General features: G+C 41.3%; 1 long non-coding RNA gene and 1 other non-coding gene across 3 annotated transcripts in view; both read left to right on the top strand.

Annotated features, from left to right (window-relative positions):
* Nucleotides 1-19454, top strand: part of LOC116100897 — a 61183-nt gene that overhangs the window by 8506 nt on the left and 33223 nt on the right. The gene's annotated exons all lie outside the window — the stretch shown is intronic.
* On the top strand, nucleotides 16883-17024 carry LOC116104334. Its single transcript, XR_004123840.1, has one exon. It is a non-coding gene; the product is annotated as a small nucleolar RNA SNORA48 (small nucleolar RNA).

A 19454-nucleotide genomic window follows, 5' to 3' on the forward strand; every position in this document is an offset into this window, starting at 1 on the left:
CTCCTGGAACTCACTCTGTAGACAAACTCAGAAATCCACCTGCCTCTACCTCCTAAGTGCTGGAATTAAAGGCGTGTGACACCATTATTGTTTTGATTATGAAGATTCTGTAATTTTGGTTAGCCTCACTGAAGAATCAGCTGTGATTAACAAGATACCAGAACTACTAAAATGAAACCTTTGTATTACTAGGACTATTGATGCTGTTTAGCTGGAGCTAAGAAATTAGCAGTATTAAGAAGAGACCAGCTGGACAGTGGTGGCACATGCCTTTAATCACAGCACTTAGGAGGCAGAGGCAGGTGGATTTCTGAGTTTGAGGCCAGCCTGGTCTACAGAGTGAGTTCCAGGACACCCAAGGCTACACAGAGAAATCCTATCTTGAAAAACCAAAAAAAAAAAAAAAAAAAGACCAGCATCAGGAAGATGAAATCTTCTGGAAAGTGTTTTCTGAGAGCGCAGAGAAGCTGTGTTTCAGAGGCAGCCACAGTTGTACCTCCTGTTGGCAGCCAGACTTGGTAATGTGTAAGAGTCACCCAGGTGGTACTAGTTTTGAAACACAAAGGGGTAGCAGCTGATGCTTGCCACTGTAGGAGGCCAGGGGAGGCCATTGGTAAAGATGCAGCCTCAGTGGCAGTTGAAGGCCAGGGACTGAAGGGGTCAGGCAGAGACCCCTTGAGTCTCAGTACCATGAAAAGATCCTGTGAGAGGCTATTTGTTTTTGTTTTTTTTTTTTTTTTTAGATATTTTCTTTATTTACATGTCATATGATTTCTCCTTTCCCAGTTTCCCCTTCAAAAAATAAGCAAGCAAACAAACAAACAAACGAAAACAACAAGAACAAACCCCTGTGGCCTTCCCCCTCCCCATGCTTGCCACCCTACCCTCTCCCACTTATTGGCCCTGGCATTCCCCTACACTGGGGCACAGAAACCTCACAGGACCAAGGGCCTCTCCTCCCACTGATGATCAACTAGGCCATTCTCTGCTATACATATGCTCCTGGAGCCATGAACCCCACCATGTGTACTCTTTGGTTGGTGGTTTAGTCCCTGGGAGCTCTGAGGGTACTAGTTAGTTCATATTGCTATTCGTCCTAAGGGGCTGCAAACCCTTCAGCTCCTTTGGTCCTTTCTCTAACTCCTTCATTAGGGACCCTGTACTCAGTTCAATGGATGGCTGTGAGCCTCTACATCTGTGTTAGTCAGGTACCATCATAATCTCTCAGGAGATAGCTATATTAGGCTGGCTTGTCCTTCCTTCAGTCTCTGCTCCATAGTTAGTCTCTGCAACTCCTTCCGTGGGTATTTTGTTCCCCCTTTTAAGAAAGAATGAAATGTCCACATTTTGGTCTTCCTTCTTCTTGAGTTTCTTGTGGTTTGTGGGTTGTTCTTCCTGTATTCTGAACTTCTGGGCTAATAACCACTTATCAGAGAGTGCATAGAAGTTCGGAATACAGGGAGAGGCTATTTGTAAAAGTGCGGTCCAGTTGCAGCAGAAGACAGCAGTGTTTTGGAGATGCCAGTGCCATGAGATGACTACCAAGACCAGCAGCAGCAGTGGAGTACAGGCAGCTAGAGCATAGAAGACAAGGTGTGTACTACAAAGGGCAGAGCGGGAGAAGTGACCCAAACCCTTGCAGGAGCCCAGAAGATCGTGAGTGGATCCCAGACATTTAACAGTTAGAGTTTGATTTGGCTTTTGATTGTGACTGTGCCCTGATATTTTCACCTTTTGAAGTAAGAAAGTACTTTAGTGGAGCCTGTGGTTAAGAGACATTGAATTGTAAAAAGACTTCGAATTTCAAAAGAGATTAGATATTTTAAAGGGATTGAAATTTTAATATGTAAGAATCTGTAAAGACTCAGACTTTTTAAAGTCATTTAGATCTTGGGGATGAGTAAGAAAGTAAGGGTTGAGGCTTAATAGTGATGTATTTGTGTGCCAAGTTGACAAGGGGTCAGTTGTACTGGCTAGAAAGTCTTGTGCCAATGTGACACAAGCTGGAGTTATCATAGAGAAAGGAAATGCCTCCATGAGATCCAAGCTGCCCACATAGTTTGGAGAAATTGCTCTAAATTACTCTATTTCTCTTCTATGATATCCATAGCTACCTGTGGCTGTTTCAAGCTTCATGGATCCAATTCACCTTCCTCTCCTATAGGTTCCATCTTGTCTTCTCTGTCTCTTTCTCCCACTCTGTCTCTCTCTGTCCCCCCTCTAAAACTGTCAGCCCACCTTCTTTTTCCACTGACCAATCACAGACTCGAGCCTTATCTTTCACCTGCCCTCACCTGCTTACAGACAGTCATCTATATTCACCTGTCTTCCAATTTTAACAGCCAAAATTGTCTTCAGACAATGGCCAGTTTCCCCAGGGATGGAAAGTAAAACCACCCACCCTTGGTTCAGAACCAGTGACTTAGAACCATCCTAGTAGAATCTGGTCGTCAGTAGAGTGTACAGCTATTGATTTTTTGTATGATCCATTTTCTTTTCTTGTCAAAGTAAAACAGCACAAGCCAAAATAAAACCTACCAGTCATTTCTTTTTGGAACAGTTTTCTCCATCTCTCCAGTACATTGAGACCTGGTACAACTTTTGTGAACACAAGGGGACAGAATCCCTCTGGCTATGTACTTTCAAAGGAAACAGTAACTCTCTGGAGATACCAGTAGCTATCTTGTCAGTGTTCATCTAAAATAGGTCTAGTGTAGAAGAAAATAGGCCATTGATGAGATTTCTGAAAACACTGTCTGAGCCTATGGATTAAGCTAGTCTCAAAGTCAAATTATCTTAAAAAAAAAAAAAAAAAAGGGTCTGTGCTTGTTGGTTGCCATCTCTTCTGGTAGTAGCTGGTTTTAGCTGCATCCCTACCACCTAACAGTTATAACCAGAGCAAAGGTGTGTTTTGGGTTTTTTTAAGTCTTGTTTTTTTTTTTTTTTCAGTTTCCAGATGTTCCTCAGAATAAATGAAAACTGGATTTGTTCTTTTTCTCACAATCCAATCTTGCTGTTTTTTTCAAGATATTGAAATATATATTTGCTGAGGTCTGAGCTCCCCAGTCTCTGGACTTGCTCACACAGTCATCATTGTCCATGGAAGAAAGACCTTTGCCAAGCATAGCACTATCCAGGCCTCTCTTCTGCTTAGAATGGTCTTTGATATCTCTGATTGCCCATAGGATAGGTTCCCAGGCATACAAGGCTTTCCCAATCTGGCCTCACATGACACCAGAAACTAGGGTGTTAGAAAGTATTTCCTGTGGGTCCCGCAGGACAGCACTGAGATCATAGATAGCATACTGTTCAGGGCTAGGTACAGTGCAAACCTGGACTGAATCTTTGTTGAGCGCATAATCAGAAGGATTGCCATGTGTGTACTGTCTAAGGAGGAGACATCTTCCTGGGTAGGTCTCAATCTCCTACCTTTTTGGACTGTGTTTTTCTCCATGAGAAAATGATTAGAAGCAGACCTGGTGATGAGTACCCAAATCCTGCCACCACCTCTCTGAAGGAGGCCCCTGGTTACTGTCTTCCTCTGGAAACGATCAACTAGCATCCAGCCTCAGATGCAAAAAGCTAATAGGACCCAGGTTAGCGTTTATCAGTCTGCCATCTCTAGTCCCCAAACATTGTGTGGAAATCTGATTTGAAGGCCTTTCTTAACACCGAATGCTAATGCTTTGATGATTTTTTTTTTTTTTTTTTTTGGTCTAGGGTCTTGGATTTGGCCTTTCTAGTGCAAGCATACTTTACTTATTACTGTTTGGACCCAGCGTCTAGATTAGAATACAAGTCTACTGAGGAGGATTGTAATGCTAGAAAAACAAAACCTGGAGACTTAAAGAATTTACCCTGAAAATAGTAAATGACAGTCTACTTTGGGATTTTATTTTACCTCCATTTCTGTCTCACTAACAAATACTTTCAAACACAATCTGACTTGGGTTCAAATCCTAATCTGTGAACTTTCCAGCTGTGTCACAGTCATAACAGTGACTGTAGTAGTAGTGACAGTAGCAGAAGCTCTGGACAGTGGCTACAAGAACCCCAGTAGCAATAGTGGGAATGACAGTCACTATGACTGTAGCAACTCTAGAAGCAGCCGAGATGACACCCACAGCAGGCTCTATCACTTACAAGGCATTTTACACACAGGGATTTATTTTTCCTAACCATAACCATGGGGCAGGCCTTTGGGGTTATTCTATTTCACTGTAATATCATCAGTGCCAAGGATGGTGCCTGAAATATGGGATGTGTACAGTAAACAATCTTGGAAAAAAGAATGATTCCATGAACTGGAGATTGTTATTAACATTTAACAAATGTGATCACTGAAGATCACATTTTAATGAATTTAAATGAGAAGAACACATGGTGTCTAGGTTCAGTGCTCTACACAATTATATGTTTAAAAAAACAATACATAGCCAGTCTGTCTGGGCTGGTGCCCTGAGCAGACCTTGGGCACAAATTCTGCACAACTCCCAGAAGAAGCTCCACTCCTAGGTGCTCTAAGAAGCCCAGGATCAGAGGATCAAAGCCAGTCCCACAACACCTAGAGGAAGCTCCACTCCCAGGTGCTCCAACACTCCCAGGATCAGAGAAGCAGAAGTAAGGAGAACACAACATCTGTCCCAACACCAGGAGTAAGTGGAACCAACGGGACCCAGGCATGAAGGAGCTCTGCCAGCCCAGTGGCAAGGGTTCCTTCCAGTCTGTCTGGGCTAGTGCTCTGAGCAGACCTGGAACACAAATTCTGCACAACACCCAGAGGAAGCTCCACTCCCAGATGCTCTAACAAGCCCAGGATCAGAGGATCAGAGGTGAGGAGGACACAACATCTGCCGCAACACTGGGAGTAACTGGGACCAGGGGGACCCAGAAACACAGGAACTCTGACAGCCCAGTGGCACTGGTTCCTTCAAGTCTGTCTGGGCTGGTGCTCTGAGCAGACCTTGGGTGCAAATTTTGCAGCCAATCCCACAACACCCAGAGGAAGCTCCATTCCTGGGTGCTCTAACGGGCCTAGGATCACAGGATTTCAGAACCACAGGATCACAGAAAAAGCTTGACTCAGAGGAGTTCTGACACAACCAGGATCACAGGTAGGACAAGTGTCAGTCAGATTTATCCAGGGCAGGTAGCACTAGAGATAACCAGATGGACAGAGACGAGCATAAGAACATAAGCACAGAAATCAAGTTTACTTGGTATCATCAGAACCCTATTCTCCCACCATCGCAAGTCATGGACACACCATCACACCAGAAAAGTGAGATTCAGATCTAAAATCACTTCTTTCAATGATGATACAGGACTTTAAGAAGGACATAAGTAACTCCCTCAAAGAAGTACAGGAGAGCATAGGTAAACAGCTAGAAGCCCTTAAAAAGGAAACACAAAAATCCCTTAAAGAACTATAGGAAAACACAATCAAACAGGTAAAGGAAATGAACAAATCCATCCAGGACCTAAAAATGGAAACAGAAACAATAAAAAAAATGATAAAGGGAGACAACCCTGGAGTTAGAAAACCTAGGAAAGACATTAGGAGTCATAGATGCAAGCATCATTAACAGAATACAAGAGATACAAAAAAGAATCACAGGGGCAGAAGATATCATAGAAAACATTGACACAACAGTCAAAGAAAATTCAAAAAGCAAATATCAAGGAAATCCAGGACACACTGAGAAGACCAAACCTAAGGATAATAGGTATAGAAGAGAGAAAAGACGCCCAACTTAAAGGGCCAGTAAATATCTTCAACAAAATTATAGAAGAAAACTTCTCTAACCTAAAGAAAGAGATGCCCATGAACATACAAGAAGCCTACAGAACTCCAAATTGTTTGGACCAGAAAAGAAATTCCTCCCTTCACATAATAATTAAAACACAAAATGCATTAAACAAAGAAAGAATTTTAAAAGCAGTAAGGGAAAAAAGGCAAGTAACATATAAAGACAGGCCTATCAGAATTATACCAGACTTCTCACCAGAGACTATGAAAGCTAGAAGATCTTGGGCAAGTGTCATACAGAACCTACAAGAACACAAATGCCAGCCCAGGCTACTATACCCAGCAAAACTCTCAATTACTTTAGATGGAGAAAACAAGATATTCCATGACAAAACAAAATTTATACAATATCTTTCTACAAATTCAGCCCTACAAAGGATAATAGATGGAAAACACCAACATTAGGAGCAAAACTACACCCTAGAAGAAGCAAGAAGGTGATCTTTCAACAAACTCACACAAACCTAATTCCACTTCTAACAACAAAAATAACAGGAAGTAACAATTACTTTTTCTTGATATCTTAATATGAAAATTAATATTACCAACATATCCTAATCAATTAAAATCCAAAAATATGAGGAATTAGAAATTTGTTGGCTGTCATCCAGTGGTCTCTCTAATTTGGTAATTGGAGAAATAGGTCCAATATTGTACAATCTATATTCACTTTTTGCTTGTTTGTGCATGACAGTGTCTTGCTGGGTTCCACATAATGGTCTTGAAATCAGGCTTCTCCTATCTCAGACTCTCTATTAGTAGGATTGTTTATTTGAAGTTTTTATACTATACTATGGTTTTTAGAACAGCTTACTTATTTAAAAAGTTTATACATCCAGAAGAAATATAATTAACTTTGGAGGTGGCTTGTAAGAGAACAACAAAGAGCGAGACTAAATGTTTTGCTTGATGTTTGTAACTATTATATCAAGTTTGAAGAAGATGACTTTACAAGTTACTATTTCTCTGAGATGAATGCTTTTCAAAATCATCACAGCCAATGAACCAGATTCTTACCCTCACCTAATGTCTGTGCCACCCTCCAAGCAGGACCATTGTTCATTGAAACAGTTGGTGAATGACTTCATGGATAGACCATCTTAATACATACACCATTTCTTAAATGAATATAACCTGTTCTCTGTGGGCAAGAATAAAGTCACTCACTCAAGTCAAAAAGCTGTGACCATAGCAGGAAATCTGAATCCAAAAATTGTGCCTACAATTCATTCCTTGGCAGAGCAGAATTGTCAACTCTCAGCTTAGCTATGATGGAGGTAAAATCCTTTGGTGATGTGAGGGTCATTGAAATACAGCCTTATTACAATGAACTCCAGTGTCTAAAAATTGTTCTTATTTTGGGCTTATACCACAGTAAGAGCCAAGATTTTAAGCTCCACTAAAAATAAAACAAAGAAACAAAAAAACTTTATCTATTTAAATTCATTAAAATAATACTAGTAGTGATGTATTATTTTGAAACTATACAGTTAATATGTTTGGAGTTATTTCAATTTTATATTGAGACAAATGTATGTATTTTCAGTATTGATGTAGACAAGTATCTGCATAAGACTGTTCAATTGATTGTTGTTTTTATATCAAACAATTTTCATAATACCCATTTTTATTGTTACAATATTTTATAAATTTTAAAGAATATGACACAACAGCAAAAAAATGAAAGGTATTGCAGGTATTGATGGGAGTCTTTGGGAGGAGTTGGGGTACAAAAGGGAAACAACAATGTGATGTAATTCTATTTACTTAAAATATGTTTTTAAATGTTAACAAATTCAGATAAATTGAAATCATGTATCTTTTCTCATTATAACACGATAAAACTTAAATCAGTAAAAAAAATAAATAAACATCCATAAAATGTCCACATAATCTGAGAGATTTGGTTTGGTTAAAAAAAAATCTAAGAATTGAGTTTTAATGAGTCCCATACTAGAATGACCAATCTGAGGCAGATAGAGCTGGATGGTAGTTCATCATAACTTCCTGACTGCTGGGAGCTGACCAGGACTACCAGAGCAGAAAGACCCTCAGCCATGGTAGTTTCTTCTTCTGCTCTGTCTTGGAGAAGAATCAATTCCTTATTTTCAAGGGTCCATAACACACTAGAAAGTCTGTATTTTAGGCAGTAAGCAAGCATACTCTGTATTTTAGGCAGTAAGCAGGCAAACAATACAACCATGCTTTCTGATGTAGAACTGCTTTTATTTCTGTAAGCTTACTTAGTTCTCAGAGGAGTGGACATACTCTGTTCTGCAGTTTTCAGATGAGAAAACAGAAGCAGAAAGGGAATAATTTATTAATTCAAGATATAGTGAAGAAAGAAGAAATGACAGTACTTGCACTTGACATTTTATCTATCTATCTATCTATCTGTCTGTCTGTCTGTCTGTCTGTCTGTCTGTATGTCTGTCTGTATGTCTGTCTATCTATCTATATGGTCTAAATTTTCTACATAGTGAAATTTAGACCAGACTACCTTGAACTCACAAAGAGCTGCCTCCTGAGTGCACCACCACACCCATCCAGGGAATTCTATTTATAATTACTGGTGGACTGTCTACCCAGGGTATCTTCTCTCTCATTTATTCTCTTTCTCCCCTCCTCCATTTATCTACCTCTCCCCTGCCTTTTCCTCTCCCTTTCCTGGTTTTCAGACCATTTAATCTCTACCAATAACCCCCCTGCTCTACATCACTCTATGTAAAAACCTCAGAAGAGATTATTGATAAAATCTCTAGATAAATCAGCCAGTTATTTTAGTGGTGGGGGTAGGGGGATCTCACTTTCCTTTCTGATGAACAGAGAGATTTTATGTGTGCCTGCTGATCCCTGATGTCTTTATACCATAAAGATACTATCATAGATCCTAGAAGTACTCTCTCTTGAAATAACAAGGAATCACTTAGAAATATATTCCAGGAATAAGTTGGAGATGAGATATCTACATTCTGTTACATATCCCATCACTATATGATCATCATGGGACCTTGGCACTTATGCTAGGCATTTTGAAAGTAAAACTACAGAGTCAGGTTCCTGAGATATGATTCATAATCTTAGATGAATAATAGGTCAATGATATAAAAAAAGCAGGAAAGGCTAGAATGGTGATCATTAGACCAAAAAGGTCTAATAACAGGCCCCTTGGGAAAATTTCATGAGTGTTGCCTTTGCTAGATTGTAAAACTAATTTGATACACAAATCACAAATTACAGCAATATATGTGAAGGATAGTTTTATTTCTTCCTGAAAATGAATGGGAGAGGACACATAGGTGGCTAATAGTTTGAAAAGATAGCTCTATCACCCTCAACACAAAGTTTCTCCTTATGAATTGAATCATTTGTCCCATTTCTTTCTTTCTCCCAGAAAGCAGGAAATGTAAAGGGGTAGATGGCAACGAGTGGAGTACTGGCTAGTTTATAGTCACATGACTATACATAGCTGCAAGGGACTCCAGAGAGTATTTAGCTACAACTGTATTGTTAAGACAGAATGGACAATGGTAAAAGAGTAACTCTGTGATACAATGGAAAAGCAGAATTGCCTGGGGGTATAATTTCAGAGATAGAATTTCAGAATTTATTTGTTTGGCCCAGGAGTGGCAGTTCCAGTGGCTCATAGAATAACTGAAGCTAATGTAGCCTGAGCCAGTATCTTACCTGAGAATGAAAAAAAAAACAGCATGTAAGTATTGTACCTCAACTCAGGTTCAGGTCTCAGCCCCACTTTTATGGATCCTTATTTGGGTCTATACATGGAGATCACCTATGGTTTTGTGGTTTTCTTGATCTGCATCTCAACTTGAAGCTCTAAAAAGCATGGATTTCCCTCTGGGGATTACTCAATTTCTTTTCACATTATGGAACATACATTAGGATTGTGTTTGGCCATGTGATTTTTGGTCTAATTTCCTATATAGCAAATGACTCAAGGATAGTCATATGGTTTGACATAGGTCTTGAAAAATTTTTATTGGATATTTTCTTTATTTACATGCCATATGATATCTCCTTTCCCAGTTTCCCCTCCGAAAAAAAAAAAGAAAAAAATAATAAAATAAAATAAAACTAAAACAAAACCAAACCCCTGTTCCCCCCTCTCCCTGCTCATCACCCCACCCTCTCCTGCTGACTGGCCCTGGCATCCCCCTACACTGAAGCACAGAACCTTCACAGGGCCAAGGGCCTCTCCTCCTATTGATGACTGACTTGGCCATCCTCTGCTATACATATGCTGCTGGAGCCATTAGTCCCACCATGTGTACTCTTTGGTTGGTGATTTAGTCCCTGGGAGCTCTAAGGGTACTAGTTAGTTCATATTGTTGTTCATCCTAAGGGGCTGCAAACCCTTCATCTCCTTCGGTCCTTTCTCTAGCTCCTTCATCGGGGACCCTGTACTCAAGTATGGAGTACATACTTGATGGATGGATGTGGGCCTCTACTTCTGTATAGTTGGGTACTGTCAGAGCCTCTCAGGAGACAGCTATATCAGGCTCCTGTCAGCCAGCACTTGCTGGCATCCACAATAGTGTCTGGATTTGATGATTGAATATGGGAAGGATTCCCAGGTGGAACAGTCTCTAGATTGTCCTTCTGTCAGTCTCTGCTCCATAGATAGGCTCTGAAACTCCTTCCATGGGTATTTTGTTCCCCCTTTTAAGAAGGAATAAAGTATCCACATTTTGGTCTTCCTTCTTCTTGAGTTTCTTGTGATTTGTGGATTGTACTTTGTGTATTTCCAACTTCTGGCTAATATCCACTTATCAGAGAGTTCATACAATGTGTGTTCTTTTGTGATTGGGTTACCTCGCTCAGGATGATATTCTCCAGATCCATCCATTTCCCTAAGAATTTCATAAATTCATTGTTTTATTATAGCTGAGTAGTACTCCATTGTGTAGTCATACCATATTTTCTGTATCCATTCCTCTGTTGAGGGACATTCTGTCAGCATTGCTAAGAAGACAGTGGAAGCTCTCAGTCATTAGTGTCTACTTTTGCCAGGATAGGGAAGTGTCCATCTGAGAATAAAACAGAGATCTGAGAGATGGAGAGAGATTGCAAATAATATTCTTTAGAGCTCCTAGATTTAGCCATGCCAAAACCCATTAATCCTGGGATTAGTTTGATGAACAATGAATCTCTGTTTTGCCTTTTGAAAGTATAAATTATTAATAGAGTAAGAATACTTGTAATCCATCACAGACTTAAGCTTTTCTCTCTTATTTTCCCTTTCACCTATATTGTGGTTCTCAAACTAGGCTGAACAGAGGAAATATCTAGGGATCTTTACAAAAATAGTTTACTCAGATAATTTAGATTACTCTAGATTCTTATCTGCATTTTATCAATTACAGAATCATATTGTCATTTGGATATAAAGTAAACCCTCTCAAAGACTCAGGTGTTGAAGGTTTGGTCCCCAGCTGGTGGGTTCAATCATTAGCAGGTCACTAGATCATGAGAGTGCTAACCTGGCCCATAGAAAAATCCAATGATGGATTAGTGTAGTGGCACTTTTGAGAGGGCAGAAATAAGGAGGTGGAGCTTAGCTGAAAGAAGCAGATAAGTAGGGCATGTATGAAAAGGAACACATTGCCTCCAGTCTCTGTCTTTGCAGTCATCTTGAGATCAACAGCCTCTACTGCCATGAGCACCCACCATCATGATGCTCTGCCTCCCTGCTGGCCCACAGTGATAGGGCCACTGACCATGCACAGAAACCTGGGAAACCAGGAGCTGCAGAGAAACTTTATCTTCCTTTAGTTGGTTTTCTCAAATATTTTTGTCACAGAAAGGAAAATTAATTGACCCAGAGGCCAAATTTGGACCTGGATATAATGAATAACTATTATTAACATTTTCTTAACCTGCTTATTATCCCACTCTTGGGTAGCCTTGGCTTTTCTCTGGGAACTATTCTGCTTGTTCTCAGTCTGAGGAGAAGATAGCAACTATTCAGGGCTTCTCTAGGAAGTTTCTAATTGGTAGTTCAATTTGGAAACAGCTATTAATAATTACTGTGCATTTTCTACAAATGTGATTATTGCCTTATGACTCTGAAAAAATTGTTGACAGCTCTGGGTCACTGTTTCATTACCTGCAATAGACAAGAAAGAAGCCGATGATTTTTAAATGGACTTCATGCTCTAAATGTCACCCATCACGACAGTTCCCTGTCAGGACCCTTCCTCCTTGTTTCTCATTTGTGCACATATGCACATGTGCACACATGCATACACACACATTCCCCAGTGTGAACAGGTAGAGCTGAAAAATACACCTCTGAATATTCTGCCCATTTTTTCAGTTTTCCCTTACCTCCATTGCGAACACTGACAGGTATGAGCTAAGAAAGATACAGGCTCTGTTTGAAGAATCCTGATAAGAGGAGCTGGGAGACAAGCCGAGGAGAAGAAACAGAAATATTGATCTCAGAGGCTGACAGGTTTCACTGAAAGATCCAGTGGTGGAAAAGGGTAAGCCCAGACTGAAATTTTACACTTTCCCTGTGCAAAATTCAACTGCAGCTGAATCTTTATTAAAGCATTTTCTTATGTTTACCATATTTCAGAAATACAGACTCCATATCCTATCTATTACTGCACTGACAGACCTTGAAGTCTGAGGGGTGAGCTGTTTCTAAAACCTTGAAGTGATCTTTTGTGTCTCTAATCCGGTGGTTCTCAACCTTCCTAATGCTGTGGCCCTTTAATACGGTATCTCATGCTGTGACTCCCCCAACCATAAAATCATTGCTACTTCATGACTGTAATTTTGCTACTGTTATGAATTGTAATGTAAATATACATGTTTTGCGAGGTCTAGGTGACCCCTGGGAAAGAGTAATTTAATGCCCAAAAGGGGTTGCAACCCATAGACTGAGAATTGCCGCTCTAAACCTGTGCCTTGCCTATTTTGCTTTCAGTCAGATGAATGTCTGACCCCCATCTTCCTGACCAAGGTTAAGCAGACCTTTCCTGTGAACCTTGTTGAATTGCCTCAGGGAGGGTTGTCAAATTCTCCCTCAGCTGGGCTTCAGAGGTCTGAGGGAGATACAGTGCTTTGCTTACTCTGTGTTCTGATTATTTGATCACATGCGTTCCTTACAAAGAGAGGTGAGGTCTACCAGCCCAAGATGAGGTCATGGACCAGAAAACTCTTTTTTAAGTGGATGAGTAAATCGTGCTGCTGGACATGAAGTAAAGAGGAGGAATCCAATATTGTTGTCACCAGAGTTGTAGACTGAAGATGTGTCAGTAAAAGTACGTATATTGAGACATCACAAAGAATGATTTAACATTTCATGTAGTCATCATTGTAAGCATCCTCTAGAATGATGGTTCTGAGCCTTGAATTTTTGTAAGCATGATGTAGATGCTAACTACAACACAATGACTGCTTTCCAGTCAAACAGTTCTAATGTAGAAGGTACAAGGGCAATCCAACTATATGTTATATTGCTATTGATATCAATCAATAAGGAAAGTTGTATGGACAAAATGATGAAATCTGCAAAAGATTAAAGAGACAAAAGAAATGAGAAAGAGGAAGAATCATAAATGAAGGTCTCACTTGGGAGATCAATTCATCAGAATGGAAAAGAGATGAGCTGTAGCACACTGAGCTGACTCCCTTCCCTTCATAGATGCTTAGCCAGAACATCCTAGTGAATGGTACTCGGGACCATTCTCCCCATATGGGTGAGATTAACACACATCCCTTTTTTGCAGTCCCCCTTTGTTGTGGATTGCTGTTTGTATGCCAGATTTATAACAGTAAATTCTCAACCCCCAAAATGCCCACACAAAGAACTCAAAACTCAATTGATGTAGATACAAGCTGCACACCTAGATTGGACAAATGTGCCCTACATTACTCAATTGTCTCTTCAAGAAATCCCCAGTTACTTATAGCTCCTAGGACCATGTGGTTCTGGCTCATCATCCTCTCCTTCAGGTATCATCTTGTCTCTTCTGTCTCCATCTCTGTCTCCTCTCTCTGTCTCTCTGTCCCCTCTCTAAAACTTTCAGCTCTGCCTTCCCTTCCACTATCCAATCATGGGCTTTAGCCTTAAATGACTATTTACCTGGCCACATCTAAATACAGGTACTCTTGAGGAAGCAGAACATGCAAACAGCAATCTGTAACATCTCTTAATATGTGAATCCAGCACATCTCCTTTCAGACATAGGTCTATGAAAAGTAAGAGAGGAAAGGATGGTAAGCAACTGGGTTGGAGGTAGTAGGTAGAGGAGGAAGCAAAGAGGAAAGAGAGAGGATAGAATGGTGGGTGGATATGATTACTCTGTAATATATTCACACATAGGAACTCAAGGAATCCTCTTAATTCTCACAATTAATATATATATATATATAATATATTATGTATAATTATATATGTATATAATTATAATTTTTAAAAGGTAGAGTCTATTACTTCATCCTTGAATCTAACTGGGCATAGGATTTGATTTGGAAAATGGGATGTCAATAGAATCTTAAATAGAGCTTGTTATGTGGTGTTCAGCCCTAAATGGAATGTCTATATCACATCTATGCCTCAAGAGTAGATATGAAAACCGAAAAGTTTTTCTTCTTGCAAAACAACTGGGGCAGAATCTTGGTTGAATAATTTCCTTGTATTTACAATATCTTAGAATTATAGACATCTTCCTATCTATTTCTGATGCTGACACCCCATTATTTCTACCTCCTCTTTCTCAAGGTGTGTGTGTGTGTGTATGTGTGTGTGTGTGGTGTGTGTGTGTTCCAGGTCTAGAGAGGAAGGAGTTTGATGAAGATGCTCATTTATGGACAAGCACTAACAGTCACTGCTCAGATGATAAATGTTAACCTATTTCTAACACACTACTGCACGTGCAGAGGCTGATGACAATGCAGATGTATTAATGTACAATCTCAACAGCAGCCGTGGATTAGCTGAGGACCTAGCTGAGGGTATGACAGATAGCAGTTGAGGTCACTCAGTCCAGCTTTTGTCAAAACACAGTCATTCCTCATGATTAGAAAACTGAGGGCTTTAGTTTATTGTTGGCTATTGGCTGCAGGCTGCCCTTACCTAATAAAGAGAATCCTCATTTCCTGAGCATCTGGACTTCCCACCATAGGTTACTCATCTCATGGCAATTCACTTTTCCTGAGACAGCAGAATGGGAAGAATAGCCCCAACTCATTCTTGGATATAGAATATCTATATGGTCATCCCTACCATTTAATGAAATGAGTCATGGATCCCACCATCACTTAAAGGACCCCATAAATGTGTAAGAATTGGGAATCACGGATCATTAAGAATAATTTTAGAAACAGTTAACTATATTAATTTTAACATACCGACCTGCAAGGGACTTCTGCCTCATTTACTCTTCACTGAACAAACATTTACTAAATGCTTTCTGCATGGCAGGCATGGGGGAGGGGCGGGGAAAAGAAGCAAAGCAAGCTGTGGAAGGTAGCAGTAGTGATAATTAACCACCACGCTGTGTGTCACTGTGAGGGTCTGGCTTATGCTCAGAGAGGACAAAGGCACTTGTGGAGAATTTCAAGTAAAGGGAAAATTGGATAATGCCCGTGTTTTAAATTCACCATCAATCACTTCCATTGTGATAAGAGACTTCAGACAGAAGAGTGAGGAGCTTATATATTGTCAAGAGAGAAGAAAAGGATGGGTGTGGGACTTGCAGTAACCAGGAGAGAAATAGCAAAGATTTGTTTCTCAGAAGGGATGGCAGGCCTCTCCTGGGTTTCCAGTTGCCTCAGTAGAGAATGAAGACTGTGCTTAAATTCTTGGCAACTACTTCTTCAGGTTGCCTAGATCCTCTTCCTCTGCCTTGGACAGTTGGAATACCTGCCTTCAGTCTACAACTAGTCATTGCATTCCCTGCTGCCTTCTGATAGGACTCTGGCAACAATGCAGGAAGATATAAAATTAAATGCTTATGTCTTTGATATCAAGAAAATACGGATTGAAGCCTACAGATTACTATATGAACCTCATTCTTTTATCTGCACAACTAGGACAACAGTGTGTTAAGTCTCTTGGCATAGCACATTAAATTCTTTATTGGGAATAAATTTTTCATTTCTCTTTCCTTAGAATGCCTGCCCAATCATGGCTGATCTTTGAGCAATTTTACCTTCTTTTGGCAAAGTCTGTCTCTGTTGCCTCAATTTGACTGTTATGATGACACTTGAACTGACATGAGGAAACTACTTGGACTGTGAGACATGCTTTTGATAGATGTTGACAGCTTCTCTGGGCTGAGATGGCCAATCTCTACCCCCATCACTTGCCTCCCAAGGGCACAGACTGAAAAGCCAGCTGATGCCTGGCAAAACTGCCACTCATCTCAGAGAAAGGATGATCAGAATGCCTCTGGGAGGTTGAGAGGGGGCAAGAAAAATTACATAAAGTAGCAAAACAGAATGAAGGCTGATGGTGACATTGGCTCTGTCCAGTGTCACAAGCACTTACGGAAATGCCTCAGCTAGTGTCCATGTTCCTGGCTAAAATTCAGAGAAGGGGAACATTCAACACAGACGGAAAGACATTGGACATACAGTGAATTTCCTGCATTTACACATTTCCATATGCACATGTCACTGCCAAAATATACAGAAGGACAATGAAAACCGAAGTCTTGCTATCAGTGTGAAAGTGTTTGACAAGCATCATTGGGCCTGTAGCTGTTCTGAGAACATTAGGATATGAAAGCAAAGATGTTGTAGGATGGTGTGATCATGGTGGCATTGAGAGTCTGAGAAAATGATAATCAAACATGTCACATCAGTGTCTTGGGACAGAGCAATTATTACCAAGCGACCAAGCAGAGGGCTAATGAAGCAAATTGTTAGATTTTTTAATCTGTAAGTAGGAGCCCAAAGATCAAGTGTTAGGTATGAAGAGGTTAATTAGAGAGGGGTTTAACTATCCTTTCCATCTTGGTAATGCCAGCCAAGTCTATATTTCAACTTTCCCTTGTAGGGTTAATTAAGTTCATTAGGATTACAAAAAATCAGAGAGGCCCCTGGCAATGGGCAAAGAGATACCTTGTTGGTGGTGTTGTTCTTATATTAGTCAGGAGCAGAGTAGATGGCAGCTCTTTGTCATCCTAGCTTGATGCCTGGCTTGGCGGCAAAACTGTTTTATACCTAGGACACATAAAAATCAAATCAACTCAAATACAATCTAGGAAGTATAACTTGGAAGGAGGAAGATAGAGATCTGTAGACTACCATGCCACCTACAGACTGCCAATTTGGGGCAAAGTACAGGTGGGCCATAGACACCCACTTGCTGCAGGATACAACCTGGCCAACCTGCAATGTGAGCTGCCACACTGTGTGAGTATGTTGTGGGTAGATGGGAGATAAAGAGAAGTAGAACAGCTTGAACACTATAAAGAAAGATGGAACTGGAGTCTCAAGAGTGGAGATAAGTAGCCCATTGTGAGTGGCCAGTCTTGCCACCTGGGGCCATAATGAAGTTCTAACCCAACTTGCCACTGAGGGTCATGTCTGGGGCTACACAGTGACAGAAGTCAATGTTGATGTCCACAGCTCATATTACCACTAGAGACCATGGGGACATTCCTGGTCAGGGCAGCTGCCTGGTACCACATGAAGGTCCAGGGGTTGTACAGAACTGTCCCTGCCCCTCCTTGACTGCAGTGGGCTAAGGAACTGGTCCTACCTCTCACTGGAGGCAGCACACCAGAGAACAGGCCTTAAATCTTGCCCTAGCAGGAGTGGAGCTGGCCCTGGTGGCAGGGGTGTGGGTGAGCCAGCCCCAAAGAGCCCTGTCACTCCACTGCTTTGGGGTGGCATAGATGCAGGGGTTATTGCCCTCCCTCGCTTGTCCCTTACCACCTGAAGCAGTCAAGAGAACTGGCCCTGGGATCAAGAGAGCTGGTTTGCTGGCCCTGATCCTTGCTGGCTGCAGTAATTGAGAAAGTGGCAGTACCTGGACTGGGCAGCAAAGTAGAACTGGCCCTGGTGGAGGAGCAGGACCCCAGGATGAGAGCAGGAGAGAATTGGCACCATCAGTCATCTGTCCTGAGCTGGGGTGGAGGTGGTTAATGCTGTCCTCCCTTGGTACCTGCAGTAGTTGGGAGAGCTGGCTCCAAGGGCATAAGAGCAGGAGAACTATCCCTGCCCTTTCACTGGCACTCCAAAGCTCAAGCCCTCCACCTCCCTTTGGGCAATGCAGTGGAGCTGGCTCTAGAGGCATGGGTGTGCGTGAGCTGGCCTCAAGGGCAAGAGACCAGGAGAGCTGACCTGCTAATGATGGCATTGAGTGGCCTAGCTGGAGTAGTGCTGGAAGGACTTCCTAGTGATGCAGATAACCTTAACTACCACCTTAACTACCACCCAGGCCAGATCCAGGGCTCTGAGTTGGCCTATCCCCAAATCTATGTCATTTGCAAACAGTTGGAACTTGTGAAAGGGCCAGTCCTACTGGTACAAAGCTTTAAGATCTCCAAGGTATAGGGCAACAACAGGATAACTGGGAGGAGGCCTTGTAAGGATTCAATATTGATGGTGTCACAGAATCCAGAGGTCTCAAACAAGACCAATGGCTTATTGCAATGAACATTTGCAAGTGAAGATGTGTGAACACACTGTGACACTACAGTTTTTAGGATGAGATGCTTTCTATGCTTTGTTTTTGCTGGTGTATGTGTGTGTGTGTGTGTGTAAGGCTACAAGGGTTGAAGGGTAGATATGAGGGGACCGGGAGATGAGCAGGACTAAGGTGTATGATGTGAAAATCACAAAGAATCAAGAAAATGTTAAACAAACAAACAAATGAACAGAAAGGACAGAAAAATAATCCGGCAGAGACATAGAATCTTAGGTAAAGACACAAAGGCAGTACAGAGAGAGCCAGGTCTAGCTTCTCTGTGACTACAAATTAGGGCTCATTAACACCAATATCCATATAGTCCCAGCCTGGCCTCATTCAGGAACTGTCCCTCTTGTGGCTTTGCTATGAGACTCAGGTAGCTAGATTGCTGGGATTCACACAGAATATTAGAACTAGGTGAACTGATGTGATGGTGCACACCCTTAATCTTAGTGCTCGGGAGGCAAGGCCAAGTGGATCTCTTCAAGTTCGAGGCCAGCCTGGTCTAAATAGAGAGCTCCAGGCGAGCTACATACTCTAATGGTGTAGTGCTTGTGCCCCATTTTATCTGTATGTCTCCTGTTGTCAGCATTATATGTGAAAATGTCACTTTTTTAAAAGATTATTTCCTGACTTCCTAAAAGTATCTATCCTCAAGTTGAACACCATGCTAATCTGGTACACTTCTGTGGTAGTTCTTTGTTAACTTTTCCCGCTTTGGCTGAAATGACTATACTATCAGTGTTCCACGTTTTTGTGAGGCCTTTTAGCATTGGCACCCCTTTCCTACTGTCGCGACTACCTGCCAGCAGGAAGGACAACAACAACAGCAGGATTCTTCTCAACCACACTTTATTAGGAGCACCAAGTTTTGTGTGAGAGAAGGACCCCGCCCTCTGGGGCGGTCGGCTTATAAACCCTATTGTGTGGATGTGTCGATGCCTGATTGGCTCAGCAGTGTCTGCTGAC

This window comes from Mastomys coucha, unplaced genomic scaffold, assembly GCF_008632895.1.
Source record: "Mastomys coucha isolate ucsf_1 unplaced genomic scaffold, UCSF_Mcou_1 pScaffold21, whole genome shotgun sequence".
Classification (NCBI taxonomy): domain Eukaryota; kingdom Metazoa; phylum Chordata; class Mammalia; order Rodentia; family Muridae; genus Mastomys; species Mastomys coucha.